Raw genomic sequence first — 23591 nt, 5'->3', positions numbered from 1 at the left:
CACGACCAACCAGTATCGGGTCAATGTTGTCACTCAAGGACAAATGACCATGTGATATCTGATTTGCTTACTTGCAGTTGTTACTCTAATGGTCCTGACCTGTATAATCGTGCAGACTGACATTCCGGCTGGCATGCCAAAGCCCATCACCTATGCCAGTCTTGCCACCTGCACTGGGCACTGCCTTATTACACAGATCGCTTTCAGGTCAAGTCCCTAGTTGATTGTGATTTTCTCAGATGCCAGGGATTGAATTTACTCCGAAGCTAAGGTAGCCCTTGTCAAAAGGAGTCATCTTGCCACTTTTTTCCCCCCTTTTTTTGTTGCCTCTCACCTGTCTCGGGTGAGACTTCTACTTAATGCTCCTATAATTGGATCGCCTAATGCAATTGGTTGGTTGGGGGGGGGGTGGGTGGTGTCTAACCCCTCTGCCAGTTTCCTTGAGCCTTACAAATATGGACTACCACACAGTTTGATGTTTGGCAGACACATTTTGTGATGTCTTTTGACTTTTGATTTGTTGGCGGTCATGTGTTTCACACCGCTGGGCTGAGGGTCGGAGCATCTGGGTAAGTGGATACTTCTCCACTTGGCATGGGTGTCTGGGAAATTCGAACACTTCCCATTTAGGTTTAGTATTGTTATCTATACTGAACAAAAATATAAACGCAATCTGCAACAATTTCAATGATTTTTACTGAGTTACAGTTCATATAAGGAAATCAGTCAAAATAAATATATTAGGCCCTAATCTATGGATTTTGCATGACTGTGCAGGGGTGCAGCCACACACTGGGAGCCAGGCCCAGCCAATCAGAATGAGTTTTTCCCCACAAAAGGGTTTTTATTACAGACCGAAAATAAACTTTACATGTTGCGTTTTATAATTTTGTTCAGTGTAGCTTGGCTGACTTCTCTGTTTTACACAAAGAACAATATTATTATTATAATACTGATATTCTCTCTTTTTTCAGAGCTCTGACACCTGCTCGTAGGACATTGAAACTTTGGCAAAGAGCTGCATCACGCCACTGACCGCCCAGAGACTCAGTAAGTTGAAAAGAGTGTAGTTCACCACACCTTTACGTGATTTGTGACTCTCTATAATCAGCATTTGAAAAAGAAACTCCAGCACACTGGTATTCTAGAATACTCCACAGACAATTCAGGCTTTTTGGACTGTTCATTGGTTAAGGTCGCTGTCACTACTCTAAGGCTGACCTGTGGAGTCCGACTTCCGACATTGTGGGATTTAGATTTTTCTGACTTTTCAGATTGTTCGTCCTTACCCAACTTGTGCCTGACAGACACAACTTTAAGCTTGTAGATCAATTGGAGCAGCTGCAGTTTATTTGTTTTCAAATAAAGTATGACTAGCTGCTAGGGTTTGTTCAGTATGAGACCTGGGTAGGTGTGGCTCTGTCCGGGCCTTTGAGTGACATGGCTTGACATTGGCACCAAGAGGACACAATCATCAATCTTCAACTCGGCAACAAGACCCAGTCCCTTCAACAGTTAAATCCATGAATATGTAAAAAGGCAGACCATATGAATATCATATCCCTGTGTTGGGTAACCCAATAGCTTTAAGGCTGCCTTATTGAAAGTGACACTACAACCAACCCGGGTTGTGTTTCCGATGCCCGACACATTAATAATTAAGGTTGCCCATATGACCACCGCAACTATGAGCTCCGTATCATAAAACGGCAGTGTGCGTTACACCAAATGGTTGTAACCTGCGTCATCTGGCACACAGAGACTTTTTGATGTATTCTCTCAGGTTTTAGAATATAACAATTCTACCCAGTTTCTAATTTTGAACAGCCCAAATAGCAGGGGGTCTGGGATTCTTATTTTTCTCCCCCCTGGTGGAAATCCAAACCAAGTTCGGGTGATTTAAGGCTGATTTGTTGTGCACTATGCTGGCTCCTAAAGGATCCGATTCCCTTTTTGGAAATTCTGTTTTTTTTTCTCTGTTTTTTTTGCATTGTGTAAGGCCCCCCCCAACTTGGTCCTGAGCCGTCTGAGAGCTCTCTGGGGGATGCCATGCAGTACGGCGGAGTGGAGCACTGACTGAATGCCCGGTCTGTTCAGCAGCTCCCCGAGGCTGTGGCACGGGCAGCAGTGCCTGGCGGTGTTGAAGTGACTGCGTTAAGCTGGCAGCATTGACGCGCTGAGACTGTCGTTCTGTTGTGCAGGCAAATTAACTCCCTCAGGAGCTCTGCTGGCTGGAAACGTGGGTCGCTCTCCTCTCTTGCCGTTGCCTCTCCCATTCTCTCCCTCTCGATCTGCACACGCTAATATAGGCCTCCAGGGGAGCCTGATCCACACATATAATTGGCAGTGTACTGGACACACACACACACACACACACGTCAGTGCCAGCACCGGTCATGCTGAATTCTATTAGTGGCGACGCATGGTTTTTAGGGAAATTGCCAGGGAGGGGGGTGGAACAGTTACAATGCTGATGTTCATCCTGGAAGGCAAATTGCCTGTGATGTCCTCTGTCTCCCCCTCTTCACCTCCGTTACAGTAAGGATTATTTACTGCAGCGTTGGCAAAATAGTGTCAACACACTGAACCAGTCAACACAGTGAGTCAATGAGTGCCGCCACAGGCAAGCACAGCAGACTGGGTACAGGATACCGGCAAATGCTGACTGAGATACTATTGTGGAGAGCAGTCATAGTAGACAGACCGACCGAGACCGGCGTATAGGCAGGCAAACCGACAGGCATTGTTTATTGACAAACCGAGATCCACCGACAGGATTGAGTCACGGTCTAGCCATTTTTGAACATGCATCCACCCACAGTGTGCTTGTCTGCCTGGGCATACTGCTCTGCCCAGGTGTGCACTGACAGATGCCAGGAAGATGAAAAATTCAAGGCTATTCTTGATGGGACCGCTTCTATTTAAATGAGTTCTTGTTTTTTTAAAAATGATTTACTAAATCTTCTCTATAGTCTAAGATGTCTTGCAGTGATATTTCAATTATGACAGTGGAAAAGATGTGTTAATCTGTAGGCAGCCTGCAGGGAGAATCGTTAAGACATAGACCATCTCACCTTGGGCTCTGTAGTGTGTGTGTGTGTGTGTGTGTGTCCATGCTTTCATATGACACTTGAACTTTCACTGCCCAGACACACATGCCCACATACATACAGTTTGTTGGAAGTTTACATACATGTTAGCCAAATACATTTAAACTCAGTTTCACAATTCCTGACATTTAATCCTAATAAAAATTCCCTGTCTTTGATCAGTTAGGACCACCACTTTATTTTAAGTGTCAGAATAATAGTAGAGTGATTTTATTTATTTCGTCACATTCCCAGTGGGTCAGAAGTTTACATACACTCAATTAGTATTTGGTAGCATTGCCTTTAAATTGTTTAACTTGGGTCAAATGTTTTGGGTAGCCTTCCACAAGCTTCCCACAATAAGTTGTGTGCATTTTGGCCCATTCCTCCTGACAGAGCTTGTGTAACTGAGTCAGGTTTGTAGGCCTCCTTGCTCACACAAGCTTTTTCAGTTCTGCCCACAAATGTTCTATGGGATTGAGGTCAGGGCTTTGTGATGGCCACTCCAATACCTTGACTTTTTTGTTCTTAAGCCATTTTGCCACAACTTTAACTTCCTGACTGATGTCTTGAGACGTTGCTTCAATATATCCATATAATTTTCCATCCTCATGATGCCATCTGTTTTGTGAAGTGCACCAGTCCCTCCTGCAGCAAAGCCACCCCTACAACATGATGCTGCCACCTCCTTGCTTCACAGTTGGGATGGTGTTCTTCGGCTTGCAAGCCTCCCCCTTTTTCCTCCAAACATAACGATGGTCATTATGGCCAAACAATTCTATTTTTGTTTCATCAGACGAGGACATTGCTTCAAAAAGTACAATATTTTTACCCGTGTGCAGTTGCAAACCGTGGTCTGGCTTTTTTTATGACAGTTTTGTAGCATTGGTATTTCCTTGCTGAACGGCCTTTCAAGTCATGTCGATATAGGACTTGTTTTTACTGTGAATATAGATACTTTTGCACCTGTTTCCTCCAGAATCTTCACAATTTCCTCTGCTGTTGTTCTGGGATTGATTTGCACTTTTCGCACCAAAGTACGTTCATCTCTAGGAGACAGAACGCGTCTCCTTCCTGAGTGGTATATCGGCTGCGTGGTCCCATGGTGTTTATTCTTGCATACTATTGTTTGTACAGATGAATGTTGTACCTTCAGGCATTTTGGAAATTGCTCCCAATGATGAACCAGACGTGTGGAGGTCTCCAATGTACTTTATGAGGTCTTGGCTGATTTCTTTAGATTTTCCCATGATGTCAAGTGAAGAGGCACTGAGTTTGAAGGTAGGCCTTGAAATACATCCACAGGTACTCATCCAATTGAGTCAAATGATGTCAAGTTAGCCTATCAGAAGCTTCTAAAGCCATGACATAATTTTCTGGAATTTTCCAAGCTGTTTAAAAGCACAGTCAACTTAGTGTTTGTAAACTTCTGACCCACTGGAAATGTGATGCAGTGAATTATAAGTGAAATAATCTGTCTGTAAACAATTGTTGGAAAAGTGACTTGTGTCATGTACGAAGTAGATGTCCTAACCGATTTGCCAAAACTATAGTTAACAAGAAATTTGTGGAGTGGTTAAAAAACGTGTTTTAATGACTCCAACCTAAGTGTATGTTAACTTCCGACTTCAGCTGAACACTCGCTCTTCCAGCGAGCCATTTTATCAGCCCAAATGGAGCCAATTCCCACTAAATAGGTTTTCAGGCGCTCTACTTAAGTAGAAGAAGAGCAGGATAAGCCCTAGTGACTCCGACTCGTGTACTGTGCCTTCAGAAAGCATTCATACCCCTGAATACTTTCTGAAGGCACTGTGAAAAAGGATATACTTTTTACACTTTAGGCCTCTTCATATTTGGCTTGATCAACTACAGACGCTATGGTGACTCGCAAGACTTGTGTCCCGCATGAGGAGACTTGTGTGGGAATCCATTTCAATGGGAAATAGTGATTGGATACCATGTTTTTGCTCTTTGCTTCCGAGACGTTTGTTTAGATTTTTATTGCAGTGCCTGATATGAATCTTAAGACACGCCCAGCCCTACAGTAGTATGTGGGACTGATGCCGTGTACAATGCAATGCCTTCTCTCTTATGGAGTGATGTCACAGCATTAATGTTCCGAATGTAGGATTAGCGTAATTTTTTTGCCCAACCCATAGTTGGGTTGACCTGTTTTAGCCATGCATCGTTGGCCCTAATGATTCACATCGACTAGGACAAAAAGCCTATTTAAATAGGAATTCACCTGAATGTTGATGTTCAGATCACTTCAGAATAGCACCCTCTATACGTGTATTCTCTCTTTCTCTCTACCTGCCTCTTTGTCCAACATGTCCAGACCTAGTCAAAAAACAGATGGATCTCATATCAAAGTGCTGTAGGTTTTGGATCAGCGACTGTATGGCCAGCGATTTGAAATAACAACCCACTCATTCTGCTGGAACCCACATAGAGGCTCATATCTATCACTGTTAGTGCCCAACATGACCCATTGGAAAGGTTTTGTTCAATGTACACTTTTCACGCTATCGACCTGAACCAAACTGCGCTGTCTCGGAACACTGTTCCGGGCACACTGTTCCGGCATTTACGGTGGATGCGTAACCAGGCCAGCTCGGTACAGCTAGTGTGCCTTGGCTCGGTTTGGCTCAGTGTCAAAAGCCCCTCAGTCAACAGCAAATATATGGGCTTGCTTGTCTGCCTTGAGCAGTGATGTAATACCAGTGATGGCAAAAGCCCAATATGTGCAAAGCCTAAGCCACCCTAGCTTTTACTTGTTTATAAATGAGTGCTGCACTCACTACTTGCAGGTGTACGTTTAAATGGTAATTAAGTATGCAATATGTTGGATTGGACAATCTTGCCTTGTTTTTGGAATTTCTACTTACGTTAACCTTAGATTTATATACAGTGCGTTCAGAAAATATTCAGACCCCTTTTTTGCAGATTCTGTTACAGCCTTATTCTAAAAATAGATATATTTTTAAAGTCCTCATCAATCTACACACAATAACCAACAATGACAAAGCAAAAACAGGTTTTAGAAATGTTTGCAAATGTCTAAAAATAAAAACATCACATTTACATACAGTACCAGTCAAAAGTTTGGACACCTACTCATTGTAGAATAATAGTGAAGACATCAGAACTATGAAATATCACATATGGAGTCATGTAGTAACCCAAAAAGTGTTGAAAAAGTCTAAATACATTTTAGATTCTTCAAAGTAGCCACCCTATGCATTGATTACAGCTTTGCACACTCTTGGCATTCTCTCAACCAGCTTCATGAGGAATGATTTTCCAACCTTCTTGAAGGAGTTCCCACATATGCTGAGCACTTGTTGGCTGCTTTTGCTTCTCTCTGCGGTCCAACACATCTCAAACCATCTCAATTGGGTTGATGTCGGGTGATTGTGGAGGCCAGGTCAACCTTTTTAACTGGTCTCTCCTTTTTGGGGAGGTTTCCATTGCTTGGAAGGCAGCCACAGTTCGTCCTTTATTTAAAGGGGGAGATCAAGCTGATCCTAACTGTTACAGGCTAATTTCTATTTTGCCCTCTTTATCAAAAGTGTTGGAACAACTTGTCAATAATCAACTGACTGGCTTTCTTGATGTCTAAAGTATTCTCTCTTGTATGCAATCTGGTTTCTGCTCAGGTTATGGATGTGTCACTGCAACCTTAAAGGTCCTCAATGATGCCATCATTGCCTTTGATTCTAAGCAGTATTGTGCTGCTATTTTTATTGACTTGGCCAAAGCTTTTGATACTGTAGACCATTCCATTCTTGTGGGCCAGCTAAGGAGTATTGGTGTCTCTTAGGGGTCTTTGGCCTGGTTTGCTAACTAACTCTCTCAAAGGAGTGCAGTGTATAATGTCAGAAATGTCACCTCATACAAGTACTTGGGAGTATGTCTAGATGGTGCACTGTCCTTCTCTCAGCACATATGAAAGCTGCAGGCTAAAGTTAAATCTAGACTTGGTTTCCTCTATTGAAATCGCTCCTCTTTAACCCCAGCTGCCAAACTAACCCTGATTCAGATGACCATCCTACCCATGCTAGATTACGGAGACATAATTTATAGATCGGCAGGTAAGAGTTCTCTTGTGCGGCTAGATGTTCTTTACCATTTGGCAATCAGATTTGCCACCAATGTTTCTTATCGGACACATCACTGCACTCTATAGTCCTCTGTAAACTGGTCATCTCTGTATACCTGTCGCAAGACCCACTGGTTGATGTTTATTTATAAAACCCTCTTAGGCCTCACTCCCCCTATCTGAGATATCTACTGCAGCCCTCATCCTACACATGCACCACCCGTTCTGCCAGTCACATTCTGTTGAAGGTCCCCAAAGCACACACATCCCTGGGTCGCTCCTCTTTTCAGTTTGCTGCAGCCAGCGACTAGAACGCGTTGCAACAAACACTCAAACTAGACAGTTTTTATTTCAATCTCTTCATTCAAAGTTGTGGCTGCTTTGTGTGATGTATTATTGTCTCTACTTTCTTGACCTTTCCGTTGTTGACTGTGACCAATAATGTTTACATGTTTTGTGCTGCTACCATGTTGTTATGTTGTGTTGCTACCATGCTGTGTTGTCATGTGTTGTTGCCTTTTTTATTATAGTACACATACAATATACTTGCAATGAAGCCACTCAACAATTACATCATATCAGTCATCCAGCAGACTCCCATTCAGAGCGACACATCGAAGCATCCAGGGTCAATACCCTGCTCAAGTGCACGTTGACAGATTTCCCACCAGGCCAAAAAAAGTTAACCAGAACCCTTCCAAGATCCCCCCCCACAGTAACCCAATAGCTGTCCCTCAACCATCCGATGCCCCCAAGAAGAAAAATGAATTCCATTCCTCCAATGCACCAACAACCAAGAGAATGAACTAAAGAGAACAAATAGAAAGACTGAAGAAAACAGCAAACAACAATGCAATTTAAAAAATAATAAAAAATAAAGAAACAAAAAATTATAAAATCAAAGGACAACAAAAATCACAAATGCGATGCCAACTGTATATGTTTGAGTGCATGTCTGGCACTATTACATGTATGTGTGTGTTCATGTATGCGTTTATTTGAATGAGAGAGTGTGTGTGTGTGTATATGCACGTGTACAGACACCTGCACCACATCAGCCTCAGGCAAAATGGCATTAGTTGAAAAAACACTGCCACTCAATGTCATTGTTTTATTTGTATTTATTTGTGTGTTGCTGCCTTGCTAAGTTGTCTTAGGTCTCTGTTGTGTTGTCTCTCTTGTTGTGATGTGTGTTTTGTCCTATATTTATATGGTATTTATTTATTTAATTTTATCCCAGGACCCCATCCCCACAGGAGGCTTTTTGGTAGGCTGTCATTGTAAATAAGAATTTGTTCTTAAATCAAATCAAATCAAATTTTATTTGTCACATACACATGGTTAGCAGATGTTAATGCGAGTGTAGCGAAATGCTTGTGCTTCTAGTTCCGACAATGCAGTAATAACGAACAAGTAATCTAACTAACAATTCCAAAAAAACTACTGTCTTATACACAGTGTAAGGGGATAAAGAATATGTACATAAGGATATATGAATGAGTGATGGTACAGAGCAGCATAGGCAAGATACAGTAGATGATATCGAGTACAGTATATACATATGAGATGAGTATGTAAACCAAGTGGCATAGTTAAAGTGGCTAGTGATACATGTATTACATAAGGATGCAGTCGATGATATAGAGTACAGTATCTACGTATGCATATGAGATGAATAATGTAGGGTAAGTAACATTATATAAGGTAGCATTGTTTAAAGTGGCTAGTGATATATTTACATCATTTCCCATCAATTCCCATTATTAAAGTGGCTGGAGTAGAGTCAGTGTCATTGACAGTGTGTTGGCAGTAGCCACTCAATGTTAGTGGTAGCTGTTTAACAGTCTGATGGCCTTGAGATAGAAGCTGTTTTTCAGTCTCTCGGTCCCAGCTTTGATGCACCTGTACTGACCTCGCCTTCTGGATGACAGCGGGGTGAACAGGCAGTGGCTCGGGTGGTTGATGTCCTTGATGATCTTTATGGCCTTCCTGTAGCATCGGGTGGTGTAGGTGTCCTGGAGGGCAGGTAGTTTGCCCCCGGTGATGCGTTGTGCAGACCTCACTACCCTCTGGAGAGTCTTACGGTTGAGGGCGGTGCAGTTGCCATACCAGGCGGTGATACAGCCCGCCAGGATGCTCTCGATTGTGCATCTGTAGAAGTTTGTGAGTGCTTTTGGTGACAAGCCGAATTTCTTCAGCCTCCTGAGGTTGAAGAGGCGCTGCTGCGCCTTCCTCACGATGCTGTCTGTGTGAGTGGACCAATTCAGTTTGTCTGTGATGTGTATGCCGAGGAACTTAAAACTTGCTACCCTCTCCACTACTGTTCCATCAATGTGGATAGGGGGGTGTTCCCTCTGCTGTTTCCTGAAGTCCACAATCATCTCCTTAGTTTTTTTGATGTTGAGTGTGAGGTTATTTTCCTGACACCACACTCCGAGGGCCCTCACCTCCTCCCTGTAGGCCGTCTCGTCGTTGTTGGTAATCAAGCCTACCACTGTTGTGTCGTCCGCAAACTTGATGATTGAGTTGGCCACGCAGTCGTGGGTGAACAGGGAGTACAGGAGAGGGCTCAGAACGCACCCTTGTGGGGCCCCAGTGTTGAGGATCAGCGGGGAGGAGATGTTGTTGCCTACCCTCACCACCTGGGGGTGGCCCGTCAGGAAGTCCAGTACCCAGTTGCACAGGGCGGGGTCGAGACCCAGGGTCTCGAGCTTGATGACGAGCTTGGAGGGTACTATGGTGTTGAAGGCTGAGCTGTAGTCGATGAACAGCATTCTCACATAGGTATTCCTCTTGTCCAGATGGGTTAGGGCAGTGTGCAGTGTGGTTGAGATTGCATCGTCTGTGGACCTATTTGGGCGGTAAGCAAATTGGAGTGGGTCTAGGGTGTCAGGTAGGGTGGAGGTGATATGGTCCTTGACTAGTCTCTCAAAAGCACTTCATGATGACGGATGTGAGTGCTACGGGGCGGTAGTTGTTTTTTCTTAACTGACTTGCCTAGTTAAATAAAAAAATGCAGCACTCCATCACTCTCCTTGGTCAAATAGCCCTTACACAGCCTGGAGGTGCGTTTTGGGTCATTGTCCTATTTAAAAACAAATGATAGTCCCACTAAGTTTAAACCAGATGGGATAGCATATCCCTGCAGAATGCTGTGGTAGCCATGCTGGTTTAGTGTGCCTTGAATTCTAATTAAATCAGACAGTGTCACCAGCAAAGCACCATCACACCACCTCCTCCATGCTTCACGGTGGGAACCACACATGCGGAGGTCATCCGTTCACCTACTCTGCATCTCACAAAGACGTGGAGGTTGGTACAAAAATATCCAATTTGGAGATCAAAGTACAGATTCCCACAGGTCTAATGTCCATTGCTCGTGTTTCTTGGCCCAACTCTCTTCTTCCTATTGGTGTCCTTTTAGAAGTGGTTTCTTTGTGTGAAATCAGGCCTTCATGGTCGAATTGCTGCAGTCCCCTCTGAACAGTTGATGTGTCTGTTACTTGAACTCTGAAGCATTTATTTGGGCTGCAATTTTTGAGGCTGGTAACTCTAATGAACTTGTCCTCTACAGCAGAGGTAACTCTGGGTCTTCCTTTCCTGTGGCGATCCTCATGAGAGCCAGTTTCATCATAGCTCTTGATGGTTTTTGCAACTGCACTTGAAGAAACTTTCAAAGTTCTGAAATGTTCCATATGGACTGTCGTTTCTCTTTGCTTATTTGAGCTGTTATAGCCCATATTATGGCAATCTTCTGTTTACCGCCCCTACCTTTCCCAACACAACTGACTAGCTCATGCATTCAGAAAGAAATTCCACAAATTAGCTTTTAACAAGGCACACCTGTTTATTTGAAATGCATTCCAGGGGATGACCTCATGAAGCTGGTTGAGAGAATGCCAAGATTGCGCAACACTGTCATCAAGGCAAAGTGTGGCTGCTTTGAAGAATCTCAAATATAAAATATATGTTGATTTGTGTAACACCTTTTTGGTTACTACATGATTCCATATGTGTTCTTTCATAGTTTTGATGTCTTCACTATTATTCTACAATGTATAAAAGTAAAGGAAAACCTGTGAATGACTAGGTGTGTCCAAACCTTTGACTGGTATGGTACGTATTCAGAACCTTTTAATGATTACTTTGTTGAAGCACCTTCTGCAGCGATTACAGCCCTCAGTATGACGCTACAATCTTGGCACACCTGTATATGTGGGGAGCTTATCCAATTCTTCTCTGCCGATCTGTCAGGTTGGATGGGGAGCGTTGCAGTACAGCTTTTTCAGGTCTCCAGAGGCCCTGAGCGCTCTGGAGGAGGTTTTCATCAAGGATCTCTGTACATTGCTCCGTTCATCTTTCTCTCGAACCTGACAAGTCTCCCAGTCCCTGCCGCTGAAAAATATCCTCAGAGCATGATGCTGCCGCCACCATGTTTCACCGTAGGGATGGTGCCAGGTTTCCTCCAGACGTGACGATTGGCATTCAGGCCAAAGAGTTCAGTCATGGTTTCATTAGATCAGAGAATCTCTTTTCTCATGGTCAGAGTCCTTTAGGTGCCCTTTGGCAAACTCCAAGCGGGCTGTCATGTGCCTTTTACTGACTGGATTCTGTCTGGCCACTCTACCATAAAGACCTGATTGGTGGAGTGCTGCAGAGATGGTTGTCCTTCTGGAAGGTTCTCCCATCTCCACAGAGGAGCTCTGTCAGTGACCCATCGGGTTCTTGGACACCTCCCTGTCCAAGGCCCTTCTCAGATTGCTCAGTTTGGCTGTGTGGCCAGCTCTAGGAGGAGTCTTGGTGGTTCCAAGCTTCTTCCATTTAAGAATGATGGAGGCCACTGTCTTGGACTTATTATTATTTTTTCTCCCCAATTTCGTGGAATGCAGTTGGTAGTTACGGTCCTGTCCCGTACGGACATGGGAGAGGCGACGGTTGAGAGCTGTGCAATCTCCGAAACACAACCCATCGAAGCCGGACAGTTTCTTGACACAATGCCCGCTTAACCCGGAATCCAGCCGAACCAACGTGTCAGAGGAAACACGGTACACATGGCGACCGTGTCAGCGTGCATTGTGCCCGGCCCGCCACAGAAGTCACTTGTGCGAAATAGGACAAGAACATCCCTGCTGGCCAAAACCTCCCCTAACCCGGACGATGCGAAGCCAATTGTGTGCCGCCCCATGGGTCTCCCAGTCGTGGCCGGCTGCGACAGAGCCTGGACTCCAACCAGGATCTCTAGTGGCACAGCTAGTGCTGTGATGCAGTTCTTTAGACCACTGTGCCGCTCCGGAGGCCTTTCTTGGGGACTTTTAATGCTGCAGACATTTTCTGGTACCCTACCCCAGATCTGTGCCTCAACACAATCCAGTCTCGGAGCTCTACGGACAATTCCTTTGACCTCATGGCTTGGTGTTTGCTCTGACATGCATTGTCTTATATGGGACATTTTTATATAGACAGGTGTGTGCATTTCCATATCATGTCCAATCAATTGAATTTACCACAGGTGGACTCTAAGTTGTGGAAGCATCTCAAGGATGATCAATGAAAACAGGATGCACCTGAGCTCAATTTCGAGTCTCATAGCAAAAGGGGTCTGAATACTTTTATGTAAAGAAATATTTATATTTGCAAAAATGTCAAACTGCTTTTGCCTTCTCATTACGCGTTATTGTGTGTAGATTGAGGAAAAATGTAATTTAATACTTTAAAATAAGGCTGTAGTGTAACAAAATGTGGAAACGGGGAAGGGGTCTGAACACTTTCTGAATGTACAGTTTATAAGCTTGGCTCGGATCGAGTACAGGAAAGTGCCAGATCAGCATTTTGGGCATTTGGCTAAGAAACTCCCCACAGATATCTGCATCGCTTGCATCATCATGAGATTTCTCTTCTAGAGACAGACTGGGAGAGGGAAGCGCGGAAGAGAAGAGCAGTAGAACAGAGTGAGAGATTTTTATTTCATTTTGTCAAAGCCTCAGGGCAGATTGATTTGTCGAAAGTGACGCACACATTCGTGAAATATTTATACCAAACAAAAGAACGCCAGAGCGTATCGCTATTCATTATCGGAGCACATGTGCTTTGAGCGTGTAAAGGCTTTATCATTATGTACCCTTGGAAAGCATTGCAGGGGACAAGGCTGATTTATAACATGCGTGCACACACAAATAAGCAAGCATGCTCGTACCCAAAAACACACACAGATGTGCTTTTCAAGAACCTCAGGTGGCTGTCAGTGGAGCTGGCTGACCGGTTTAATGCTCTTTGGCAGATCACAGCCTAGCTAGTAACGTGTGTGTTTGTCTGTGTATGTTCACATACGCGCCTCGTGTCTGTAGGCCTACAGTATACTGCCTTTATGTGTGTGTGTCATGCTGCCTGTGTTCATCTTTAGGGGCAAGTGTGTGTGTCTAGCCAGATCTGTGTGAAACAGTATTTCTCTTGCCTGGGGGTCTGAGGATACGGCTAGCCAGCCTGCCACTCAGTCTGGCAACTCCAGACCACTTTGTCAACTCTGTCCCGCTCTTTCTCTCGTCCTCTCCCTCCTCAATCCCCTCTTCCCATCCTCCTTTATCCCTGCAATCCTCCTTTCTCCTTCCATCCAAACCCTTGTTCATTCTCTTCTGCTGCACCTCCTCACTCTTCTTTCCCCACTCTGGTTGTGACTGTGATCTAAAGGCAGCAGCATGCTTCAGTTCGTCTGGCGACTTGGCGAACCGAACAAGTGTGCTCGCATACTTGAAAAACAATAAAAAGCAGCAATCGCACTGTTTGTCCAATTTGAGACACCGTAGCCAGTATACACTTCCTCAAAATAGGCAGACTTAATGTAAGGTAACTCGAGAAATCTGTCATTAACGTTGACGTTTTTGCAGAGAACATCTTAGTCGCACAATTTTGAATCTAACTATGTTTGGTGCAATATTTCGCAATTACAAAATGGGCATGAAAACAAGTCATCTCTCGTTGAATGACGACAAATATTTTGAGGAATCCATCACCGACAAAAGGGTTGACTTTGGCTCCAAACTTCAGCTTGCCTTTAGAAACAAATGTCTGCCCGAACAGCCAAAAAAAACCTCTCCTAACTACAAAACCAACAAAAACATCAAAATGTTGCCATACTACAATGTATGCACAAACTCTTCCGAACCGTTTCGGTTGGGAAGCATGTGGATGCCCTTCACGCGCACACACAGACTGAAATGGGCAAAGCACAACAAATCAAATCAAAGTTTATTTCTCACATGCGCCGAATACAACAGGTGTAGACCCTTACACTGAAATGCTTACTTACAGGCTCTAACCAACAGTGCAATTTTAAAGAAAAATAAAGGTATTCGGTGAACAATAGGTAAGTAAAGAAATAAAAACTACAGAGAGAAATAACAGTAGCGAGGCTGTATACAGTAGCCGGGTAGTCAGGCTGATTGAGGTAGTATGTACATGTAGATATGGTTAAAGTGACTGCATATATGATAAAAGGAGTAGCAATAGCGTAAAAAAGGGGGTGGTGGGTGGCGGGACACAATGCAGAATGCCCGGTTAGCCATTGTGCGGGGCCACTGGTTGGTCGGGCTAATTGAGGTAGTATGTACATGAACGTATAGTTAGTGACTGCATATATAATGAACAGAGTAGCAGTAGTGTAAAAGAGGGGGGGGGGGGCACAATGTAAATAGGCCTGGTAGCCATTAAATTAGGTGTTCAGGAGTCTTATGACTTGGGGCTAAAAACTATTGAGAAGCCTTTTTGTCCTAGACTTGGCACTCTGGTACCGCTTGCCATGCAGTAGTAGAGAGAACCGTCTATGACTGGGGTGGCTGGGGTCTTTGACAATTTTTAGTGCCTTCCTCTGACACCGCCTGGTGTAGAGGTCCTGGATGGCAAGCAGCTTAGTCCCAGTGATGTACTGGGCCGTACGCACTACCCTCTGTAGTGCTTTGCGGTCGGAGGCCGAGGAGTTGCCGTACCAGGCAGTGATGCAACCAGTCAGTATCCTCTCTGTTGCAGCTGTAGAACCTTTTGAGGATCTGCGGACCCATGCCAAATCTTTTTAGTCTCCTGAGGGGGAATAGGCTTTGTCGTGCCCTCTTTGATTGTCTTGGTGTGTTTGGACCATTCTAGGTTGTGGGAGATGTGGACACCAAGGAACTTGAAGCTCCTCAACCTGCTCCACTACAGCCCCGTTGATGAGAATGGGGGCATGCTCAGTCCTCCTTTTCCTGTAGTCCACAATTGTCTCCTTAGTCCTGGTTACGTTGAGGGATAGGTTATTATTCTGGCACCACCCGGCCAGGTCTCTGACCTCCTCCCTGTTGGCTGTCTCATTGTAGTCGGTGATCAGGCCTACCACTGTTGTCGTCTGCAAACTTAATGATGGTGTTGGAGTCGTGCCTGGCCATGCAGTCGTGGCTGAGAGTGGCAGGGAGTACCAGAGGGGACTGAGCAAGCACCCCTGAGGGGCTCCAGTGTTGAGGATCAGTGTGGCTGATGTGTTGCTACCTACCCTCACCACCCGGGGGTGGCCTGTCAGGAAGTCCAGGATCCAGTTGAAGAGGGATGTGTTTAGTCCAACATGTTGGTATTACAGACTCATGTTGAAAATGTCAGTGAAAACACCTGCCAGTTGGTCAGCACATGCCCGGCGCACACGTCCTGGTAATCCGTCTGGCCCCAACTTTTTAAAGGTCTTACTCACGTCGGCTACGGAGACCTTGATCACACAGTCGTCTGGAACAACTGATGCTCTCATGCATGCCTGTGTTGCTCGCCTTGAAGCGAGCTTAGAAGTGATTTTAGCTCGTCTGGTAGGCTCGTGTTACTGGGCAGCTCGCGGCTGTGCTTCCCTTTGTAGTCTGTAATAGTTTGCAAGCTCTGCCACATAAGAGCGTTGGAGCCGGTGTAGTATGATTCAATCTTAGCCCCATATTGATGCTTTGACTGTTTAATGGTTCATCGAAGGGCATAGCAGGATTTCTTATAAGCTTCCGGGTTGGAGTCCCGCACCGTGAAAACGGCAGCCCTACTCTTTTAGCTCAGTGCGAATGTTGCCTGTAATCCATGGCTTCTGGTTGGGGTATGTACGTACAGTAACTGTGGGGGTTGATGTCCTCGACGAACTTATTGATAAAGCCAGTGACTGATGTGGTGTACTCCTCAATGCCACCGGAAGAATCCCGGAACATGTACCGGACTGTGATAGCAAAACAGTCCTATAGTTTAGCATAGAAATGCTTCTGATTTGCCACTTCTTGCACACTCCTCTATAGCCTGTAGTTGTTCATAATGATTTGATCATAGCCCGTATGTTTAGAAGAGTAGATGGTTACCAAGGTCATACACATCAAAAGATATGGTATGATAATTGCTGACCATTCAACCCCAGCTTTTTTCCCCTCACACTTTCTCTCCTCCCCCTCCCTCTGTCTTTATGCTCTCTGTTTATTGCTGTGAAACCAGGCGTCAATAACGTTGGTGCTGGAGTATATTATCGGAGAGCTGACGCGAATATCAATAGGCACAACAAAATAATTTAGCCCTTTGTGTTAAGCCCTAGAGGACTGTTTTTTTTTCTTCTTCCCTTTGCTCGTCAAATCCACTTAACTTGTTTACTCATTACACCGGTTATCCATGGAGGCTCCAGTAAATCGAATGGGAGATTTCTGTGATGTTTTGCTCATGAAATCTCCACAAAGCCCTTTTCATAAGTAGTGATTGCGATTTAGATTTTTATTTAGCTCAGAATAGATTGGGTGTTTTTTCTAGATCTGTTTATCAATCACGGTCTCTCTCCATGCACACAGATGTGGGGGGGGGGGGGCATTGTGATTCAGCATATGTAGGCCTCGTTTCACCTGGCACGGTCCATTAACTTTTTTTTTTTTTTCTCACTGGCCCGAACATCATTTTTACTGCCCTGGACATCAGGTGGTTTAAAATGCATTAGGGGTAAAGCAAGGCCTAGCTTGACATGCTTTCTCTATATACAGTGCCTTCGGAAAGTATTCAGACCCCTTGAATTTATCCACATTTTGTTAGGTTACAGCCTTATTCTAAATTTGAATGAAATCTACACACAATAGCCCGTAATAACAAAGCAAAAATGTTTTTTAGACATTTTGACTAATTTTATTAAAAATAAAACCCTTTACTCAGTATTTTGAAGCACCTTTTATAGCGTTGAAGTCTTCTTGGGTATGACCCTACAAGTTTGCCACACCTGTGTTTTGGGAGTTTCTCCCATTTGTTCTCTGCAGATCCTCTCAAGCTCTTTCAGGTTGGCTGGGGAGCGTTGCTGCACAGCTATTTTCTGGTCTCTCCAGTGATATTCGATCGGGTTCAAGTCCGGGTTCTGGCTAGGCCACTCAAGGACATTGAGACTTGTCCCAAAGCCACTTCTGTGTTGTCTTGGCTGTGTGCTTAGGGTCATTGTCCTGGTCTGAGGTCCTGAGAGCTCTGGAGCAGGTTTTCTCTGTACTTTGCTCCGGTCATCTTTGCCTCGATCCTGAGTAGTCTCCCAGTCCCTGCCGCTGAAAAACATTCCCACAGCATGATGCTGCCACCCATGCTTCACCGTAAGGATGGTGCAAGGTTTCCTCCAAACGTGACGCTTGGCATTCCGGCCGTAGAGTTCAATCTTGGTTTCATCAGACCAGAGATCATTGTTCTCATGGTCTGAGATGCTGTAGGTGCCTTTTGGCAAACTCCAAGCGGGCTGTCATGTGCCTTTTACTGAGGAGTGGTTTCCGTCTGGGCACTCTATCATAAAGGCCTAATTGGTGGTGCGTCCTTCTGGAAGGTTCTCCTATCTCCACAGAGGAACTCTAGAGCTCTGTCAGAGTGACCATTGGGTCACCCTTCTCCCCCGACAGAATCCAGTCTTTGAGCGCTACGGACAATTCCTTCGAACACATGGCTTGGTTTTTGCTCTGAAGTGCACTGTCAACTGTTGGACCTTATATAGACAGGTGTGTCCCTTTCCATATTTCCAATCAATTGAATTTACCACAGGTGAACTTCAATGAAGTTGAAGAAACATCTCAAGGATGATCAATGGAAACAGGATGCGCCTGAACTCAATTTCTAGTCTCATAGCAAAGGGTCTAAATACTTAGGTACATAAGGTATTTCTGTTTTTTGTTTTTAATGCATTTGCAAACATTTCTTAACCTGTTTTCACTTTGTAATTAAGGGGTATTGTGTGTAAATTGCTGATACATTTTTTAAAAACCCCTTTTAGAATAAGGCTGTAACATAACACAATGTGGAAAAAGTCCAGGGCTCTGAACACTTTCCGAAGGCACTGTATATTCAGCAAGTAATATGACACATTGTGTTATTGTGTGTGTGTGTGTGTGTATATAGAAAAAAGCTGTAATTTAAAAAATATATAATTTAGCAATTTAAGATATGGTTATTTAAAAGGACCTCTATACCTGGCGTGTCAGAAAAAGGCCCTAAGTATTGTCAGACTCCAGCCACCCAAGTCATGGACTGTTCTCTCTGATACCGCACGGCAAGTGGTACCGATGCACCAAGTCTGGAAGCCACAGGACCCTGAACAGCTTCTACCTCCAAGCCATAAGACTGCTAAATACTTAGTCTGGGTAACTATTGGTTAACTATCTGCATTTACCCTTGTTTCTGTAACTCTTTTGACTCATCACATACACTGCTGTGACTGTTTATTATCTTTCCTGTTGCCTATCCCTACCTATATGTACATACACTATATATGTGCAATTACCCCTTCAAATGAGTGGATTTGTGTATGTCAGCCACACCTGACAGGCGTATAAAATGGTGCACATACCCATGCAATCTCCACTGTAGAATGGCCTTACTGAATAGCACAGTGCCTTTCAATGTGGCAACTTCATAGGATGGCACCTTTCCAACAAGTCAGTTTGTCAAATTTCTGCCTTGCTAGAGCTGCCCTGGTCCACTGTAAGTGCTGTTACTCTAAAGTGTAAACATCTAGGAGCAACAATGGCTCAGCCGCAAAGTGGTAGGCCACACAAGCTCACAGAACGGGACCGTCAAGTGCTGAAGTGGCTCAGCACAAGAATTGTTCGTCGGAAGCTAAATGAAATGTGTTAACATGGCCGAGCAGCCACACAAAAGCCTAAGATCATGTGCGAAGCCAAGCGTCGGCTGGAGTGGTATGGACTCTGGAGCAGTGGAAAATGCGTTCTTTGGAGGGATGAGTCACGCTTCACCATCTGGCAGTCGACGGACCAATCTGGGTTTGGTTGATGCCAGGAGAAAACTACCTGCCCGAATGCAGGGTGCCAACTGTAAAATTTGGTGGATGGGGAATAATGGTCTGGGGCTGTTTTTCATGGTACGGACTAGGCGCCTTAGTTCCAGTGAATGGTAATCTAAATGCTACAGCATTCTATACAATTCTGTGCTTCCAACTGTGGCAGGAGTTTGGGGAAGGCCCTTTCCTGTGTCATTATGACAATGCCCCCATCAATACAGAAATGGCTTGTTGAGATCGGTGTGGAAGAACTTGACTGGCCTACACAGAGCCCTGACCTCAACACCATCAAACACCTTTGGGATGAATTGGAACGTTGTCTGCAAGCCAGGCCTAATCGCCCAACATCAGTGCCTGACCTTGCTAATTGTGGCTGAATGGAAGCAAGTCGCCGCAGCCATGTTCCAACATCTAGTGGAAAGCCTTCCCAGGAAAATGGAGGCTGTTATAGCAGCAAAGGGTGGACCAACAATTTTGGGTGATTTTCTGGAATTGTTTTTGTCATTTTGTCTGTCATAGTTGAAATGTACCTATGATGAAAATTACAGGCCTCATCTTTTTAAGTGGGAGAACTTGCACAATTGGTGGCTGACTAAATACTTTTTTGCCGCACTGTATCAGCAGCATACAGAGAGATCTAATGCTCTTCCTCGCCAATTTCTATGCATTTGATATTCAGACTGGATCTTATCATCTGGGCTAGATGTTCAACACGAATCTGAAAAAGGAGTGTGCTTAGGGGGCATCCTTGCTGGACCCCTCTTTTTTTAAACAATAAAAGGTGTAGATTAATGGCCACTTACTTGGACTCTAGCGTGGGGAGTTGAATAAAGGATTTTGACCCATCTATTGAACTAAAATCCAAATCCAAATTCATGCCACGCTTGAAACAGATATGGCCATGATTACCTGATCAAAATCCTTCTGTGCATCGAAGGCCAGTGCCATATTTTCCTCACCTTGGCATGATATAACATTTAGGCATTTTCTATTTTCCGACAGTTGACGACCAGCAATGAACCCCGTTTGATCAGGGTGTTTAATATCTGTTATAGCTTTGCCAAAATGGATATAAGCAGTTAGACCTACCACTTTGCCCCAAAATTATTACTATATGAATTACAGTCAGTAGCATCTTTCCATTCTTTGTTTAACACTGATCAGATATTATCTCCAAGTGTAAGGAAGTTCTCTGGTTTCTAATAAAATCAAATGTACTTATATAGCCCTTCGTACATCAGCTGATATCTCAAAGTGCTGTACAGAAACCCAGCCTAAAACCCCAAACAGCAAGCAATGCAGGTGTAGAAGCACGGTGGCTAGTAAAAACTCCCTAGAAAGGCCAAAACCTAGGAAAGGCCAAAACCGGGCGGCAGGGTAGCCTAGTGGTTAGAACGTTGGACTAGTAACTGGAAGGTTGCAAGTTCAAACCCCCGAGCTGACAAGGTACAAATCTGTCGTTCTGCCCCTGAACAGGCAGTTAACCCATTGTTCCTAGGCCGTCATTGAAAATAAGAATTTGTTCTTAACTGACTTGCCTAGTTAAATAAAGGTAAAAGGAAGAAACCTAGAGCGGAACCAGGCTATGTGGGGTGGCCAGTCCTCTTCTGGCTGTGCCGGGTCGAGATCCTTTTAATTGTATGAGGATCGTTGTTTATGCATGGTTTCCAAGCTCTCAATGTCATCTTCACATTTCCTGTGTAATTTAACTTGTTTTCCCTTGCTGATGCATATGAAATAGTACACCCTCTCAATATCGCCTTCCCTTAGAACAGAAGGTGAAACATCAGGTATTTGGTTAAACTCTAAGCACTGATCAGATTCTGAATGAATAAACTGCCCAAATTCAGCTTCATCAAGTTGTGAGGTGTTCATCCTCCACAATGTGGGGTGTGAATTTCTCTCCAGGTCCCATACAGCCGACACTGGCCCATGATCAGAGAGTAATGTTCAAGATCTTGCATTCTACATTTCTATATGCTTCTGTTTTTTGGCATAAAGAAGTAGTCCATACAAGAAGAATATTTTATGGAGGTGGGAGTAAAACGCAACATCTCTTCTTTTAGGGTTCAAATGTCTCCACACACTCTCTACTAGACCCAGTACCATGAGGCCATATCTTAAAGCATGGTTCAATCTGGATCTGGGTGCTCTAGAGGTGTGAGCCTTATCAGTACCGGATAAAATGTAGTTATACTCTCCTATCAAAAACAACCCCTTTTTTACGTTATCAGAAATCAAATCCAACTCGGGTTGATGAAAATTCTTCTGATCTTCATTAGGAGCATGTGCTGTACATTGATCCTTGAGACTTTCGCTCCTGCAATGGAACCGTTCAATAATATTGATCTCCCTTCCTTATCTTTTACTCCATGTAAAACACATTTGGTAGGTCTGTGTATTAGAATAGCTGCTCCTCTTCTCCTCCCAGAACTATGTGATGAGAAAAACACCTGATTTAGCCCAGGTTTTATTGAGCTTGAGGTGCCCACTATCTGGCAGGTGCGTCTCTTGTGCAATAGATTTTTATTTAATATTTGAACTTTAATTGGCCCATGGATGTCTTTCACATTGTAGGAGATGACCTTCAGACCCATGATTCTGCCTTAATGGTTACAACTATCATCTCCATTTGTATTGTATATCTAACATTGGGGCTCCATGTCTTATGTCTCATTGCAACAATTGTAAAAATAGAAAAAATTACATTTAACAGATAATGAACACAAATGTTTCTTTGATTCCTAGTTACCTTCCAAACACTGTTTTTTATATGTTTTGCTTCCAACATATTGACCCAGATTCTTGCAGGCCTCCCTTTATTAAATCCAACAGCAATCACTAATATGGTTATAAATATAATTATGTACTCTATAGTTGACTGTTGGGGAAAAGGGGGTCAGGTGTAGCCAAGACATCCTAAGAGTCTGTCTGGAACTGCATAAAATTGACTGCAGCTTGAGATCATGCGATGACTTATGTCATGTTAATATGATAGCTAAGTGAGAATGAGGCCCCTGGAGGTCAAGGCACATGCCCTGCGTGCCCGGTCAGTATTCGGCAATGATTACTGCAAGTCTCGATAGCCGGATAGACTAACTACCAAACAAAAAACTGTTAGCTGACGTGGCTAACGGAGTGAATGTCAGTGACTGACATTGCGAAAGAGAAAAAATGTCATGCACAAATCGATTTCAAAATTGCACCACCTTGTGTATTCTACTGTTCCTACTCTTTATAGTACAGTGGTTTAAGTTGATACCCTGACTGTGTTCCAAAAAACAAACAAATGGTTTGGTCATGTGCCCCTTGGCTGCCACGGGCAAGAAAGCTTATGCCTGTTTGATACAACACATTGCTTGTTTCACAAAGGAGCAACAAAGTTCTATCACAGTAAGAGTCCATGTAACCGCAGAAACAGACTCAACAACATGAATTCCCAGCCGTCCCATTTTCAGTCAGCGGTTTTGTTCTCCAATAATAAAAAACACTTATGAACCCCCCTGACTTATTTTCACGGTCTTTATCCATAACTGCCCTAAATTGCGCGCACTTACCTTCCCCCGGCACTGGTGCCGTGCTTACTCAATCCGATCGCAGCACTGTTTGTGTCTAATCAGAATGTGCTTCGCAGAGAATGCATACCTATTAGTTTCACACCCCAACACCCCTCGCTCCTGAACCAGGGGGATGCAGCGTGATATTTATCATTCTTCACAATCAGATTACATGTTGAAGATGGTATAATTACAGCTTGAGCTGATTTAACGGGCAAGCTATAATTAGGACGGGATACGGCGAGAGAGACCGGATGAGTGTGGTGTGAGAGTATGCCTATATATGTATAAGAGTGTGTGTGGTGTGTGTGTGTGTGTTTGCTCCTCTGCAGTGTAATATTGCGTGGTGTAAAGCTCGCTGCCATTGGACTCTGGAGCAGCGGAAACGTGTTCTCTGGAGTGATGAATCACGCTTCACAAATCTGGGTTTGGCGGATGCCAGGAGAACACTACCTGCACAAATGCGTAGGACCAGCTGTAAAGTTCAGTGGAGACGGAATAATGGTCTGGGGCTGTTTTTCATGGTTTGAACTAGGCCGCATAGTTCCATTGAAGGGTAATTTTAACATTAC

At 44.1% G+C, this 23591-nt stretch overlaps 1 protein-coding gene across 4 annotated transcripts in view; it reads left to right on the top strand.

Moving 5' to 3' along the window:
* LOC112235186 (double-stranded RNA-specific editase 1) overlaps window positions 1-23591 on the top strand; it is a 182914-nt gene that overhangs the window by 42810 nt on the left and 116513 nt on the right. For 3 of the 4 annotated variants that reach the window (XM_024403610.2, XM_024403605.2, XM_024403596.2), the window contains exon 2: window positions 975-1050. The gene's annotated coding sequence lies outside the window, so the exon portion shown is untranslated. Of the gene's footprint in view, window positions 1-974; window positions 1051-23591 lie in introns of those variants that run through there. The other variant, XM_024403616.2, reaches the window with a different exon arrangement.

This window comes from Oncorhynchus tshawytscha, linkage group LG03 (assembly GCF_018296145.1).
Source record: "Oncorhynchus tshawytscha isolate Ot180627B linkage group LG03, Otsh_v2.0, whole genome shotgun sequence".
NCBI classification, from domain to species: domain Eukaryota; kingdom Metazoa; phylum Chordata; class Actinopteri; order Salmoniformes; family Salmonidae; genus Oncorhynchus; species Oncorhynchus tshawytscha.
This window is presented reverse-complemented; position numbering and strand designations above follow the sequence as displayed.